This window comes from Eriocheir sinensis, chromosome 22 (genome assembly GCF_024679095.1).
Source record: "Eriocheir sinensis breed Jianghai 21 chromosome 22, ASM2467909v1, whole genome shotgun sequence".
Classification (NCBI taxonomy): Eukaryota; Metazoa; Arthropoda; class Malacostraca; order Decapoda; family Varunidae; genus Eriocheir; species Eriocheir sinensis.
In genome coordinates, this window is record NC_066530.1 from 3,845,002 (window position 1) to 3,859,411 (window position 14,410).

The window sequence follows — 14,410 nt, forward strand, 5'->3', positions numbered from 1 at the left end:
CTCTCTCTCTCTCTCTCTCTCTCTCTCTCTCTCTCTCTGAAACACACACACACACACACACACACACACACACACACACACACACACGCGTACAGAACTTTAATAATTTCGGTAGAGGATGATCAGGTTAATAATAGAGGAGGAGGAGGAGGAGGAGGAGGAAGAGGAGGAGTAAGAGGAGGAGGAGGAGGAGGAGGAGACTTGCTGGATCTCTTCCCCCTAAAGTAGGATTTCTCTAAAGATTTGTATGAGGCATTTAAACTTTCCCTGTGACTGCATTTCATCTAAGTTTTTAATCCTCAGAAAGCACACAACATTTACTCTCTCTTTCTCTCTCTCTCTCTCTCTCTCTCTCTCTCTCTCTCTCTCTCTCTCTCTCTCTCTCTCTCTCTCTCTCTCTCTCTCTCTCTCTGTTTACCTGCGTGTTTATTCATCTCCATTCCGCCTGTTGGTCACCTGGCTTAGCGTAACACCTGTCTGAATTAATGCTGAGGGGGACAGGTAAGGGAGGGGACAGGTGGGAGGGTAAGGGACGGACAGACAGGAGATTTAGGCCGGAGGGGGAGGTTAATGAATAGAGACGGAGGAACATTGGATGGGGAAAGGTAGGTAGAATGGAAGGAAAGGGAGAGTTTAAGGGAAAAGCTGGGGTGGAAGGTAAGTAAGATGGGGTGGAAAGGGAGGTTAAAGAGAGAAATACTACGCGGAAAGGGGAGGAGAGGTAAAAAGATAGGTAAATAGGAGAGACGGATAAGCTAGATGGGGGGAAAGAGGGAGAGATGGAAGGTAAGGAAAGGTAGATGGGAGAGTGAGAAAGGAAAGAGAATTAGATTAAAATTTACAAGGAAGGTGTTATGGAAGGGAGGAAGAAGCTGGATAGAGGGAAAGAGGAAAAGATGTAAGGTAGGGAGAGGAAATGGGCGGAAAGTAGGGAGAGGTAAATGGGAGAGGAAGAAAGGAAAGAGAGCTAGGGTGAAACTGAAGAGGAATGTACATAGAGAAAGAAGGAAAAAAGCTGCGTCGGGAGTAATGAGGATAAGCTGAAGGCAAGGAAAGGTAGATAGGAGGGGAAGAAAGGAAAGAGTGCTAGGGTGAAATTGAAGAGGAAAGTAAGTAAAGAAAAGGAGGAAAGAAAGCAAAAGAGAGCTAGGATGAAATTGAAAATGAAGGTAAATAAAGTGTGAGAGGGATTAAAAGTGGACGTCAAGGAACAGTAGAAAAGAGTAGAAAAAAAAGTAGAGAAGACAATTTAGTGAAGGTACAGAGAGAGAGAGAGAGAGAGAGAGAGAGAGAGAGAGAGAGAGAGAGAGAGAGAGAGAGAGAGAGAGAGAGAGAGAGAGAGAGAGGAAATGTAAAATGAACAGATTGAAAGGAAAATAGAGAATTAGATTTAGCTTCAAGGGCGTAAAGGAAAGTAAACAAGAGAGAGAGAGAGAGAGAGAGAGAGAGAGAGAGAGAGAGAGAGAGAGAGAGAGAGAGAGAGAGAGAGAGAGAGAGAGAGAGAGAGAGAGAGAGAGAGAGAGAGAGAGAGAGAGAGAGAGAGAGAGAGAGAGAGAGAGAGAGAGAGAGAGAGAGAGAGAGAGAGAGAGAGAGAGAGAGAGAGAGAGAGAGAGAGAGAGAGGTCAGTCTGAATTCACACGCTAAAAAAAAAAAAAACCTAGAAACACAAAAGTACTTCAAGAAACATTCCAAACAATGCGCCTTTGAATGCCACGAAAAAAAAAATCAGGCAACACGTGGAGAGCATTGCAGGTGACACAAACAGGCGATCCCAGGTAATTAAAGCGATGGTTCCTCATTACTCGTGTTCTCAGGTAACTTTTAAACTCTTGGCAGCGACTGAATACCAAGTAGCGAAGTGATCGTTGGAAAAAAATAGGATCTGATGCTTTTTTTCTTTTTTTTCGGTAGAGTAGCAGGTGCGTATGAGAGAGAGAGAGAGAGAGAGAGAGAGAGAGAGAGAGAGAGAGAGAGAGAGAGAGAGAGAGAGAGAGAGAGAGAGAGAGAGAGAGAGAGAGAGAGAATGTCCGTATGAAAATCAAACGTACCAGCTGTTGAAAAAGAATAAAACTTGAACCAGATGCCTTCCCTGTGTGTGTGTGTGTGTGTGTGTGTGTGTGTGTGTGTGTGTGTGTGTGTGTGTGTGTTTGTGTGTGTGTTACTATTGGCCAAACACACACACACACACGCACGCAAAAAAGACAGTATTTTGCGTTGTGTGTGGTACTATTTTTTTTCTATAAATCTGGTCCCTTTCCTGTATATCTGTCTGTCTGTCTGTCTGTCTGCGTGTGTATCTCTCTGTCCCTTTGTCTCTTTGATTTGCCTTTGGACATATTTTTTGTTTTCTCTTATTTGTTATTGCTTTGTGTTGCTTCGTCTATTCATTATTAATCACAAGCTGCAATACGAAATGTTGATAGATTTCACTGTCCATCCAATATCTATCTTATCAACCTATCTATATTCTCTCTCTCTCTCTCTCTCTCTCTCTCTCTCTCTCTCTCTTTCAGTTTTCCTTTGATGATTTTTTTTTGGTACGTTCTCCTGACTCCTAATCTTAATTGCTCACCCGTTCTTTATGTTTCTTTTTGTTTATACTTCTTTTGCTTACTGTCTCGAATATCTTCTTACCTCTACTCCTGTTTTTTCTTCTTCCTCTTTCTTAATACTTCATCGCCCTGTTCTATTAGTTCTTTTTCTTCTTGCTCTTGTTCTTCTTTTTCTCGTTTGGAAGTGTGTGTGTGTGTGTGTGTGTGTGTGTGTGTGTGTGTGTGTGTGTGTGTGTGTGTGTGTGCCAGCGTGAACAGTATTTTCCGGCGAAACTGTTCTTGATTAATTTTTGTTTTGTAATGTTTGCTGATGAAATATTTGAGATTTTCACGATTCCATCACTCAAATTGTTGTTTAGGGGAGTTGTAATAACGTTTGGAGAGAGAGAGAGAGAAAGAGAGAGAGAGAGAGAGAGAGAGAGAGAGAGAGAGAGAGAGAGAGAGAGAGAGAGAGAGAGAGAGAGAGAGAGAGAGAGAGAGAGAGAGAGAGAGGTTGCATGATACACTTTTTTCATCAATTTTGTAATTTAAACCTGTTAATGTCGTGGTTTCATCCTCCTCCTCCTTCTCCTCCTCCTCCTCCTCCTCCTCCTCCTCCTCCTTCGAGTCAGTGTTCACGGTCGAGAATACCCAGTCCGTACCCGAGAGCCCTTCCCCACCGATGGGAATCACACCCCTAGAAATTGGTACAATCGACGAACGGGATGTGAAAAAGTACCTAGACAAACTCGAGACAAACAAGTCTACCGGACCCGACGACTTGTCACCCAGGCTGCTCAAGGAACTCAAGCAGCAAATCCTCAAGCCACTCACCGCCATCTACAATCAGTCACTACAACAAAACAAAGTCCCGAAAGACTGGAAACAAGCGAACGTAACACCGATCTACAAAAATGGAGACAAAAGTGTGGCCCTAAACTACAGACCAATCAGCTTGACCTCAGTGGCGGGAAAAATCCTCGAGAAGATCATCAGAGACAAACTCGTTAGGTTCCTTGAAGACAACAACATCATTTCCGATGCTCAGCACGGTTTCAGGAACAAGCGCTCATGCTTAACTAATTTATTGGACTTCTTCCAAGGTATCTATGAAAACTGGGATAATCATATCCCCAGCGATGATATATATCTAGACTTTCAGAAAGCCTTTGACAAAGTGCCACACGAAAGACTCCTCAAGAAACTTAAGTCGGCGGGATTAGGCGACGATCTGACAGCGTGGATCAAAGACTGGCTCACTGGAAGAAAACAACGAGTTGTACTCAACGGACAGGCCTCCGAGTGGCTCCCGGTCACAAGTGGAGTGCCACAGGGGTCAGTGCTGGGACCCATACTTTTCATCATATATATCAACGACCTAGAACTAGGATTAAAATCCAATCTTTCAAAATTTGCCGACGACACAAAGGTGGGTGGGAAGGCCCTCACGACGGCAGACTGCGAAATTATCCAGAGAGACCTGGACCTGATCACTCGGTGGTCGGAAAAATGGCAGATGTCCTTCAACACTACCAAATGTAAAGTAATGCATATCGGATCCAGAAACAGCAACCACATATACCACATGGGTGGCGAACCACTACATGTTGTGCAAAAGGAAAGAGACCTCGGGGTCACCATCAGCAGTGACTTGAAACAAACAAAACACTGCAAGTCCGCCTGTAAGAAAGCCAATACAATGCTTGGGTTCATATCGAGGAACTTTGAATACAAGACGCCGGGAGTTATGTTATCCTTGTATAATTCGCTGGTAAGGCCCCACCTGGAATACGCCGTGCAATTCTGGTCTCCTAATTACAGGAAAGACATTGAATTACTTGAGAGAGTACAGCGCCGCGCCACGAAGATGATACCATCACTGAGGACGAAACCCTATGAAGAACGACTCGAGCGACTCAACCTCTTCACGTTGGAAAAGAGACGACTGCGGGGAGACATGATACAAGTCTCTAAGTACCTGAACAAGCTCAGCAACGTTGATCACTCCAAACTCTTCACGCTACAAACTAACCTGAGAACAAGAAACAACGGAAAAACAATTCAAGCAAAGCGATGCAACACCGACATCGGCAGGAGTTATTTCTCAAATAGAGTTGTTCGCCACTGGAACAGCCTTCCTGCAGAAGTGGTTAGCGCAGAGACCATCAACTCCTTCAAGAAACGCATTGATCGCCACTTTGCTGCATCGGGAGTGAACTGAACGCTCCCAAGAGTAGGTACACAAGTGCTTTAATCCTTCCCTGCAAGCCACTCCTATGGCAAACGGATTGATTAAATCACTGAACGCAGGCAGCCTAGTAATGAGCCAACAGGCTTTCTGCTGCCTGCTAGTCCATGTTTCCATGTTTCCTCCTCCTCTTCCTCTTCCTCTTACGGGTTTATTAATATTCGTTTCCTTCTCGTGTTTTCCTTAATCTTCCTTGCTTTTCTTATATATATTTCGACCCTCCTCCTCCTCCTCCTCTTCCTCCTCCTCCTCTTCCTCCTCCTCCTCCCCCGCCTCGTCCCGTGTTTTATCTCAGTCTCTTGCATGTTTAATGATTCTTTGGTTTCTTGTTTGTTTTTCTTTCTTTGTTTTCAAGAGTTTTCAAGGGAATGTTATTTTTTCTCTGGTCGCTTTTTACTTCTTTGCTGCTTGGGGTTAAAATCTGAATACTAATAAAGGATGAAATAATGAAAGGAAGAACCAAAATAGTGAATGGACAGATATACATATAGATTGGTGGATTAATGAGTGTATGGATAAAGAGATCAGTATGTGGTAAGGTAAATATGATAGAAGATATGTGTGTCGATGGGAAGATGAATACTAGAGAGATATTGTTAGATACTTATGCATGATGTAGTGTGACTTTGGTTAGGACCAGGGAGGGAGATAAGGGTGAAAAAGGAAGAGGAAGAGGACGGTGATGATAAAGGAGAAGGTGAGAAACAGATTATGATGGAAAAAAAAGGAGGAGAGGAAGAGGACGATGGTGATAGTGAAGAAGAAAATAGGGAACAGATTACGATGGAAAAAGAGAAAAAACGGAAAATAGAAAAGAAGGAGAGGAAGAGGACGAAGGTGATGATAAAGGGGAAAGTGAGAAACAGATTATGATGAAAAAAAAAGAAGAAAAAAGGAAATAAAAAAGGAGGAGAGGAAAAAGATTATGAAGGGAAAAGAGAAGAAACAGGAAAGAGAAAAGGAGAAGAGGAAGAGGACGAAGGTGATGGTAAAGAAGAAAATAGGAAAAAGATTATGAAGGGAAAAGAGAAGAAACAGGAAATAAAAAAGGAGGAGAGGAAGATGAAGGTGATGATAAAGAAGAAAATAAGAAAGATATTGACGGAAAAGGAGAAGAAAAAGAAAAAGAGAGGAGGAGGAGGAGTAAAAAAATGAGGAAAACGAAAGACGATTAAGAAGAGAAAACAAAGGTGATGATAAAGTAGAAAATAAGAAAGTGATTATGATGAAAATGGAGAAGAAAGAAAGAAAAGTAAGGAGTAGGAGGAGGAAAAGAAAAGACCAGGAGGAGAAGGAGACATGGCAGAGGAGAAGGAGGAGGAGGAGAAGGAAAGACGATATAAGAAAAAAATATAGGAAACACAAGTCGACTCAGATAACAACAAAACCACTCCCCCTCCCCCTCCCCCTTCCCCTCCCTACCCCCCAAAAAAAAGTCTAGTTCAAAGTATCTCCCTCAGGGCTCATGCAAAACAGGAGGCCGCCGGACATGACCTCAAGCCGGCAATAGTGATTCTTGCAGTGATTCTTGTGGTGATTCTTGCGTTCCTGGTCTGGCCTTCTCTCCCCCCCACCCACCCCTACCCCCCACCCCCCGCCCCCCCAGTCGCTACCAGTATCTTCAAGCATTCCTCATCCTCTTTCATTAATTTTCCTTATTCTCTCTTCTCCTCTTCTTCTTTCTCCTCTTCACTTTTTTTCTACCTACTCTACCGTCTACTTTATTTTTCTTGTATTTCTTATCTTTTTTGTGCTTTCTACCTGTCTTCTCTTTCTCTTCATTCACTCTCTTCTTTTTTCTGTCCTTTGTATTTGCTTCATTTTCACCATCGCTTCTACATCTTCATGCACTCCTCTTCCTCTTTCTCATTCTTTAGTTTTCTCCTCTCTCTCCTCCTTTCCTCTCCTTTTCCCTTCTGTCATATTCTCTTCTTCTTTCTCCTCTTCACTTCTCTTCTACGTACTTTCTTTCTCTCGTATTTCTCTTTTTTTGTGCTTTCTTTATGTCTGTCTTCTCTATTTCCCTTCTTTTTCGATTCGCTCTTTCTTTCATACCCTTCTTTTCCCGTCTTCATCCTTGCGTTTTCTTTATTTTCCACAGACTAATTTTTTACCTTTCATCTGTTTTCATCCCGTTCATCTTTTCGGGCGGGAGCAAACACACACGCAAGACACTGACTCGCAGCAAGGACCAGGCTGTAAAAGTCATTCCGGCCGACCCTTGGAAAAATATATATCTCATTTCTATTTATTTATTTTCAACGGAGACGGACCATGAACTGTATATAAAGAAAAATGGGTGCCCGGAATATGTTGTTCCTTTAAAGAAAATTAGAAGCTTGTATCAACTCAAATAATAGCGAGGGACAGTGTGTGTGTGTGTGTGTGTGTGTGTGTGTGTGTGTGTGTGTGTGTGTGTGTATTAATGTATTTGTATGTATGTATGTAAGACAGATTCAGCCAGGGCAGAGGAAGATACTTGTGAGAGGTTTCAGGTCTGGAGTGGACTAGCAGTGGTTGATGATGATGATGATGATGATGATGATGATGTATGTATGATGGCGTATGCTCATATGAATCTTTAAGCCTCTCGTTATCATGGGATAGTCTTGATTTTGAAATACCTTTTGTTTCATGCTGATAATTTTCATCCATCAAAACATTGAGATAATGACGGAACATATATTTTTTGACGGGAAGGTTGACAGTGAATTGCAAAAAAAGAAGCAAAAAAGTCATTATTTTGCGTTTTGTCTCGTGTAATTACTTTTTTTTTGTTTTTGTTTTGCCTACAGTGAGAGATGAACCGAGTGGAAAACTTGTTGATAGAATATGATAGTGAGTTTAGGGATGATTGATGTGACAGTATAGAGATAAACGCCATTATTTACGATTATGTTTTCTGATGATGCTTTTTTGCCAACACAAACAGATTGACGGTGTTACAGTTTACGTTTACACTCCTTGGCGGGAAGATTACCAGTTATATAAATACAATAATAAAGGAAATTCATTTTTATTTTTTTTATTATCATTATCATCATCATTGTCATTCCCCTGTCCTGTTCCTATAGTCGTCAGTCTCGATTTAAACGTATGCTATAATTACTGTTGTTCCTGTTAATACATTTCACTTACAGCGCTACAGAACACACTACTATTTGACGCGGAGGCTGACACTGATATAGTACGTGTACAGGTGGGAAGGTCGTGTTTCATTAGCAGGTGTGTGTGTGTGTGTGTGTGTGTGTGTGTGTGTGTGTGTGTGTGTGTGTGTGATGTAGATTTGTTTTTGTTTGTGTTCGTGTGTGTATGTGCTTTTGCTGGCTGCACTCGTACCCACACACACACACACACACACACACACACACACACACACACACGACGGAAACTTTCGCCTTTGTTATAATTGTTTTGCCTTTTCTTATCAAATCTCTTCCTCTATTTTCTCTCGCTCCTCAAATCCACAAACTCTGCCGCAACTTTTCATTCTTTATTTCTTAGTTTACTTCAAGTTTCTCTTTTCTTTTTCGGCTCCCGCGAAGCTTCTTTATATTATCCTCATTACAATTATTTTTTTCGTTATCAGTTACTACTTTTTTTTCCTCCTTCAAAAGTCTATGAAGAAGGGACAGGAAGATATTGTGTGTGTGTGTGTGAGAGAGAGAGAGAGAGAGAGAGAGAGAGAGAGAGAGGAAAAATGGAAACTCATCTACCTCAAAAATATAAGCAAAAACGACAGAAAACTAAACAACACACACACACACACACACACACACACACACACACACACACACACACACACACACACACACACACACACACACACACACACACACACACACACACACACACACACACACACACACACACACATACACAATAATACAAACATATTGACACACTCAAATACACTTACAAACGGTACATACACACATACACACACATACACAGATGAGACACATTAATTAGACGGGCAGGTGCACTTTTTCTCCTGTCGCCTAGCACCTGTCCTTTTCACGCTGCGCCTAGCCTCGTTACCTCGCCCAGATTTATTCCACGCTGACTGACGGACCTTTTTTTGCGTGTACCTTAACGTTCCTTTAAAATGGACGTGATGGAAAATAGGAGGGCGGGAAGAAGAGAAGGAAACACGTAAGAGCAGGCAACATAAACAGCTATTAGGAGGTTACATTCTTGGTCTGCTCGTTAGGTATTTTAGTGACCGCCTATACAAGCTACAGCGGTGTCTGAGCGTACTCATGATATCGTTCAGTTCACTCCTGTCTCAGTTCAATAGCGCTCAATGTGATTCTTAAAGGAGTCGATCGTTCGCATTCACTATTTCAGGAGGAAGGTTGTTCCAGTGTCGGAGTGCTCGGTGCGACATAAAAACACTCCTACCGATAACTGTACAGCATCGCCTCTCTTCTATTGGTAGACGGTCATTTCTAGTTTCCCGACCAGTTTGAATTTCTTATAGTGTTAAGTCTGCCTGTTTAAATAATATCTAGAGAGTCATATTATCCTGGGAAAACGTGTTGGTAGACCTCACCCGGAATACGCAGTGCACTTCTGGTTCTTCGACTGCAAGAACATTGAAATACTAGAGAGAGTATAGCGACGTATTGAGGGCACTGGGCGGAGGAGACAGGGAAGAAGGGAATGGGTGGAGAGGGAGGGTGTAGGAAAGGAAGGGAAGGGGGAGGATCCAGAGAGAGAGAGAAATAAGAAAAGAGAAGAGAAGAGAAGCAATGAGCATCTTTTCCTCGGTCCAACTTCTATTCTGGTTCCATACTATTTTATTCATTGCGTTTCGGGCCTTGAGCAAAGCATTCCAACACAATAGCTTCCCTTTAACCCTTTTTTACCTGCGCGGGAAATGGCCGGCCTTTGCATACCTGTCGAAAGGAACGGTGAAATATGCGTTATGATAATTTCTTTCGTATTCTTCGTGGATGGGAAGATTTTCTTGTCTAAACTTCGGGGTACGCTTGTCCTGAAAGTTGTAGGGAAGACGTGCGATTGTAAAAAGGAGAAAAATATAGCTACTACCGCTTGTTACGACTACTACTACTACTACTACTACTACTACTACTACTTCTACTACTACTACTACTACTACTACTACTACTACTACTACTACTACTACTACTACTACTACTACTACTACTACTACTACTACTACTACTACTACTACTACTACTACTACTACTACTACTACTACTACTACTACTACTACTACTACTACTACTACTACTACTACTACTACTACTACTACCACTACTACTACTACTACTACTACTACTACTACTACTACTACTACTACTACTACTACTACTACTACTACTACTACTACTACTGCCACCACTACTGTCTTCCTCATAACCACCACTAGCGCGCGCACACACATACACACACACACACACACACATCAGCATCATGCCTCTCATATCATCATTTCGCCTTCCTTTCACTCAAAAACATCAGTATGACATATTCTCTCTCTCTCTCTCTCTCTCTCTCTCTCTCTCTCTCTCTCTCTCTCTCTCTCTCTTCCTGAGAGAGAGAGAGAGAGAGAGAGAGAGAGAGAGAGAGAGAGAGAGAGAGAGAGAGAGAGAGAGAGAGAGAGAGAGAGAGAGAGAGAGAATCACTCCCCCCTGTTTCCATTCAGAGGTTTAGTGTGTGTGTGTGTGTGTGTGTGTGTGTGTGGGTGTGGGTGGGTGTGGGTGTGTGTGTGTGTGTGTGTGGGTGTGTGGGGGGTCTCCATTCAGAGTTGCAAAGCTTGTTGTATTCGTGTGTATGTCTTTTCCTAACTATTTATGTCCTTGTATGTGTATGTGTGTGTGTGTGTGTGTGTGTGGGTGGGTGGGTGTGTGTTTGTGTGTGGGTCTTATTATCGTCTCTTTTCTGTCCTGGAGTTGAGCCAAATGGGAACTTGAACTTCAATCGCTTGAAAAACTCGAGAATAAAGTTTAAAGCTAAAGTTTGATGCGTCTATTCTTGCAGCGGTGCCAGCGTGCCGTGGGTGTCTGTGGCAAAGGCTCGCTGGGCTGCACTGACATCCATAGACACACTGACACATATATACGCAAATACATATATTAAACCACGGAAATGCAGCACCACATGTCTTGTTATATAAATTCTCTTTAAACGTGGCAAACAGACACACTGATGGAAAGACATACAGACGTTTACAAACGTGAAATACATCCTACTTATACATAGTTCTATGTATTCCTAAACTGTCTCGGTTATGGCTGTTCGGACAGAATCTTCTACCGATATTTTCATGCTGACTGCTCTTATGAATTTTCCAACCGCATGCCTCCCCCCTTCCGCGGTCCCACTGCACACAACGTCCTATTCCTGCTAATCCTTATATTATCCAAATCCCTTATTGAAGAGTTAACCAGTATCTTCCTTCTCTTATCTCTTCCGTTGGTCAAGTCTCGAATATCCTTCCTTCGTCTGTTTGAAGTTCTCGGACTAAGGAAGGCTGTTCCAGAGCTTACAAGCAGGATGGGATAAAGAATGAAGTTGCTGGTTAACTCCTGCATAAGGGATTTGGATAGAGTAGGGATGAGCAAGAGCGGAAAGTCGAGTGCAGCGGGGCAGCGGGAGGAGGGGAGACATGCGGTTAGCAAGTTCAGTAGAGCAGTCAGCATAAATGTCGATAAAAGATAGAAAAAGATGCAGGATTGCGGCGAAATTTAAAAGGTAGAAAACTGCTAGTAAGAGGAGGGGAGTTGATGAGACGAGGCAATGAGATGAAACGATACTTCATCCACTTTTCTCCTCTATTTTTCTGAGGCCGTGATGGGGGATCTAACCAGAGACACAAACACAGAGGCACATCTACACAGACTATAACTCCAGACATACATAGACCTGGACACACACAACTCACAGTATTTATCTTTACCTCCACCTCTTTATGTCTTATATGATAGCGGTGGACCAATATAGACACACATGCACTTACACACACACACACACACACACACACACACACACACACACACACACACACACACGCACACGCCCCTCCCCTCACACATATACACACACGCACCCCCTTCTCCCTCCCCCCTCCCTCCCCCCACATAATAGTAAGTTTCCCCCAGGCCGGTATTGTTGTTATTGTTGCTGTCTGTGTACGAGGCTTCCTTCCTCTCCTTCCCTTGCCTCGCCTCACAAAGCTTATGTCTTGCTGAAGCCAACTCTTAATAAGCTTCTAGACTCTCCCTAAGTTTTGGCTTCAAACTTTACCTCTTGCGTCGTAGGGAAGGAGGGAAGAAAGGAAGGAAGGAAGAATGGAAGGAGAGAAAGGTAATCTGCTGTCTAGGATTAGATAGATGAACAGATAGCTAGTGAGATAGACAGATAGATAGATAGACATATAGAGGGGGAGGGAGACCCACAGACAGAGTAAAAGAAAAGTGAACATACTTCGTTATTGCGAAAGGCTGAGAGAGGGAAAAATTGACCCAGTTATTGAAGAAGGGCAAGAGGGAAGGAAGAATGAGGCCAAAGAGAGACCCAGTTCCAGGAAGGAGGGTGCGGGGAAGGACGGAGGAAGGGAAGGGAGAGGAAGGGAAGAGGAGAAGAGTGAGAACCAAACTTGACCTTGCTATGGACGAGGGAAGAGCGGGAAGGAGGGAAAGAAGGGAGTAAGGTGGGAGCAGGGAAGACAGAAGGGAAGGGAAGAACAGGAGGAAGGGAAGGGAGAGGAAGGGAAGAGGAGAAGAGTGAGAGCCAAACTTGACCTTACTATGAACGAGGGAAGAACGGGAAGGAGGGAAAGAAGGGAGTAAGGTGGGAGCAGGGAAGACAGGAGTGAAGGGAAGAACAGGAGGAAGGGAAGGGAGAGGGAAGGAAGGGGAGAAGAGTGAGAGCCAAACTTGACCTTGCTATGGACGAGGGAAGAGCAGGAAGGAGGGAAAGAAGGGAGTAAGGAGGGAGCAAGGAACAGGAGGAAGGGGAGGGAGAAGGAGGAAAGGGAAGAGTGAGAGCCAAACTTGACCTAGGTATGAACGAATGAAGGGAACGGGAAGGAAGGAAAGAAGGGAGGGAATTAAAGGAAGGACAGGAGCAAGGGAAGGGAGAGGAAGGGAAGGGAAGAGTGAGAGTCAAACTTGACCTAGCTGTGAACGAGGGAAGAGCGGGAAGGAGGGAAAGAAGGCAGGCACGCAGGATGGAAGGAAGGCAGGAAGGAAGGAAGCATAGAATAAAGCAGGAAAAATAGTGATCTTGTTTTCGCCCTTCCATTTTCTGTGTCACTTCTCCTTTAAACATTTTCTCTTGGAGTCGACAGATGCGCCGCGTGGGGAGGGAGCGAAGGTCTTGGCGAACACACATGAGTTAGCTTGCTGTTTTGTGCTCACCCTAAGTACATATCGAGCAGCGTATGTTTGTATTTTTTTTACACGAAGGGAGGCAACTCAAGGGCAAAGGCAACAACAACAGCAAATAAAAGTCCGCTAGACGCTGCTTCGAACAAAAGTAGAGAGAACGAGAGCCCAAGAGAGAGGTCGATTTCGGGTGAAGAGGTGTCTTGATACTCTCCTCTTGAATGAGCTTAAGTGGAAGGCAGGAGGAAATATACAGACGTAGGAAGGCTGTGTGTGTATGTATTGCCGTGTGTACTCGCTTAGCTGGCAACCTCGTGTACAAGCCAACCCTCATGACCGATCTCAAAAGTGTATAACCCCTATGTATTTATGTATGTATGTATGTATTATCGTATATACTCGTGCAGCAGTTAATAGAGGGTACAGCCAACATCACAAACTCTAATGTAATCTAGTAAGAATAGATTTCATCCGGAGATGCGCACCGCAGCCACGCGCAGCTATGGCGTATGCACACACATTTACCGTTAACCTTCCCCCCTATAAGAGTATTAGATATTTTAAAAGTCAAAACCAAACACTTTGATCGATTAAGGAAGGTATTCAAACCCTTAAAGTGTATATATTTTTTTTATAAAGAGGCTGTGATAGATAAAGGAAAATAATTAACTCCCCAAAAGAATGTTATTCCTCAAAACATTGCAAAGAAACAGGACTGTGATTGATTAAGGAATAGATTAACCCACAAAGAAACATTATATATGGCAAATGTCAAAAACACAAAGGGCCGTATTACAAGTCGTGTCCGAGAAGTTCAGGGTCCCTCTTGAGTTCCGCTTAGTAAGACTTATCGATTGAGGAATAAATTTAACTCCCAGTAAGAATTTGTGGCTCAGGTAAATGTCACACTGGCCCTAATATCTTCACCTTAAGTCTTGCAGTATGAACAAGTTATAGGTATTACTGTCCTTCTTTTCTTCTTCTTCTTCTTCTTCTTCTTCTTCTTCTTCTTCTTCTTCTTCTTCTTCTTCTTCTTCTTCTTCTTCTCTTCTTCTTCTTCTTCTTCTTCTTCTTCTTCTTCTTCTTCTTCTTCTTCTTCTTCTTCTTCTTCTTCTTCTTCTTCTTCTTCTTCTTCTTCTTCTTCTTCTTCTTCTTCTTCTTCTTCTTCTTCTTCTTCTTTTTCTTCTTCTTTTTCTTCTCTTTCTTCTTCTTCTTCTTCTTCTTCTTTTTCTTCTTTTTCTTCTTCTTTTTCTTCTCTTTCTTCTTCTTTTTCT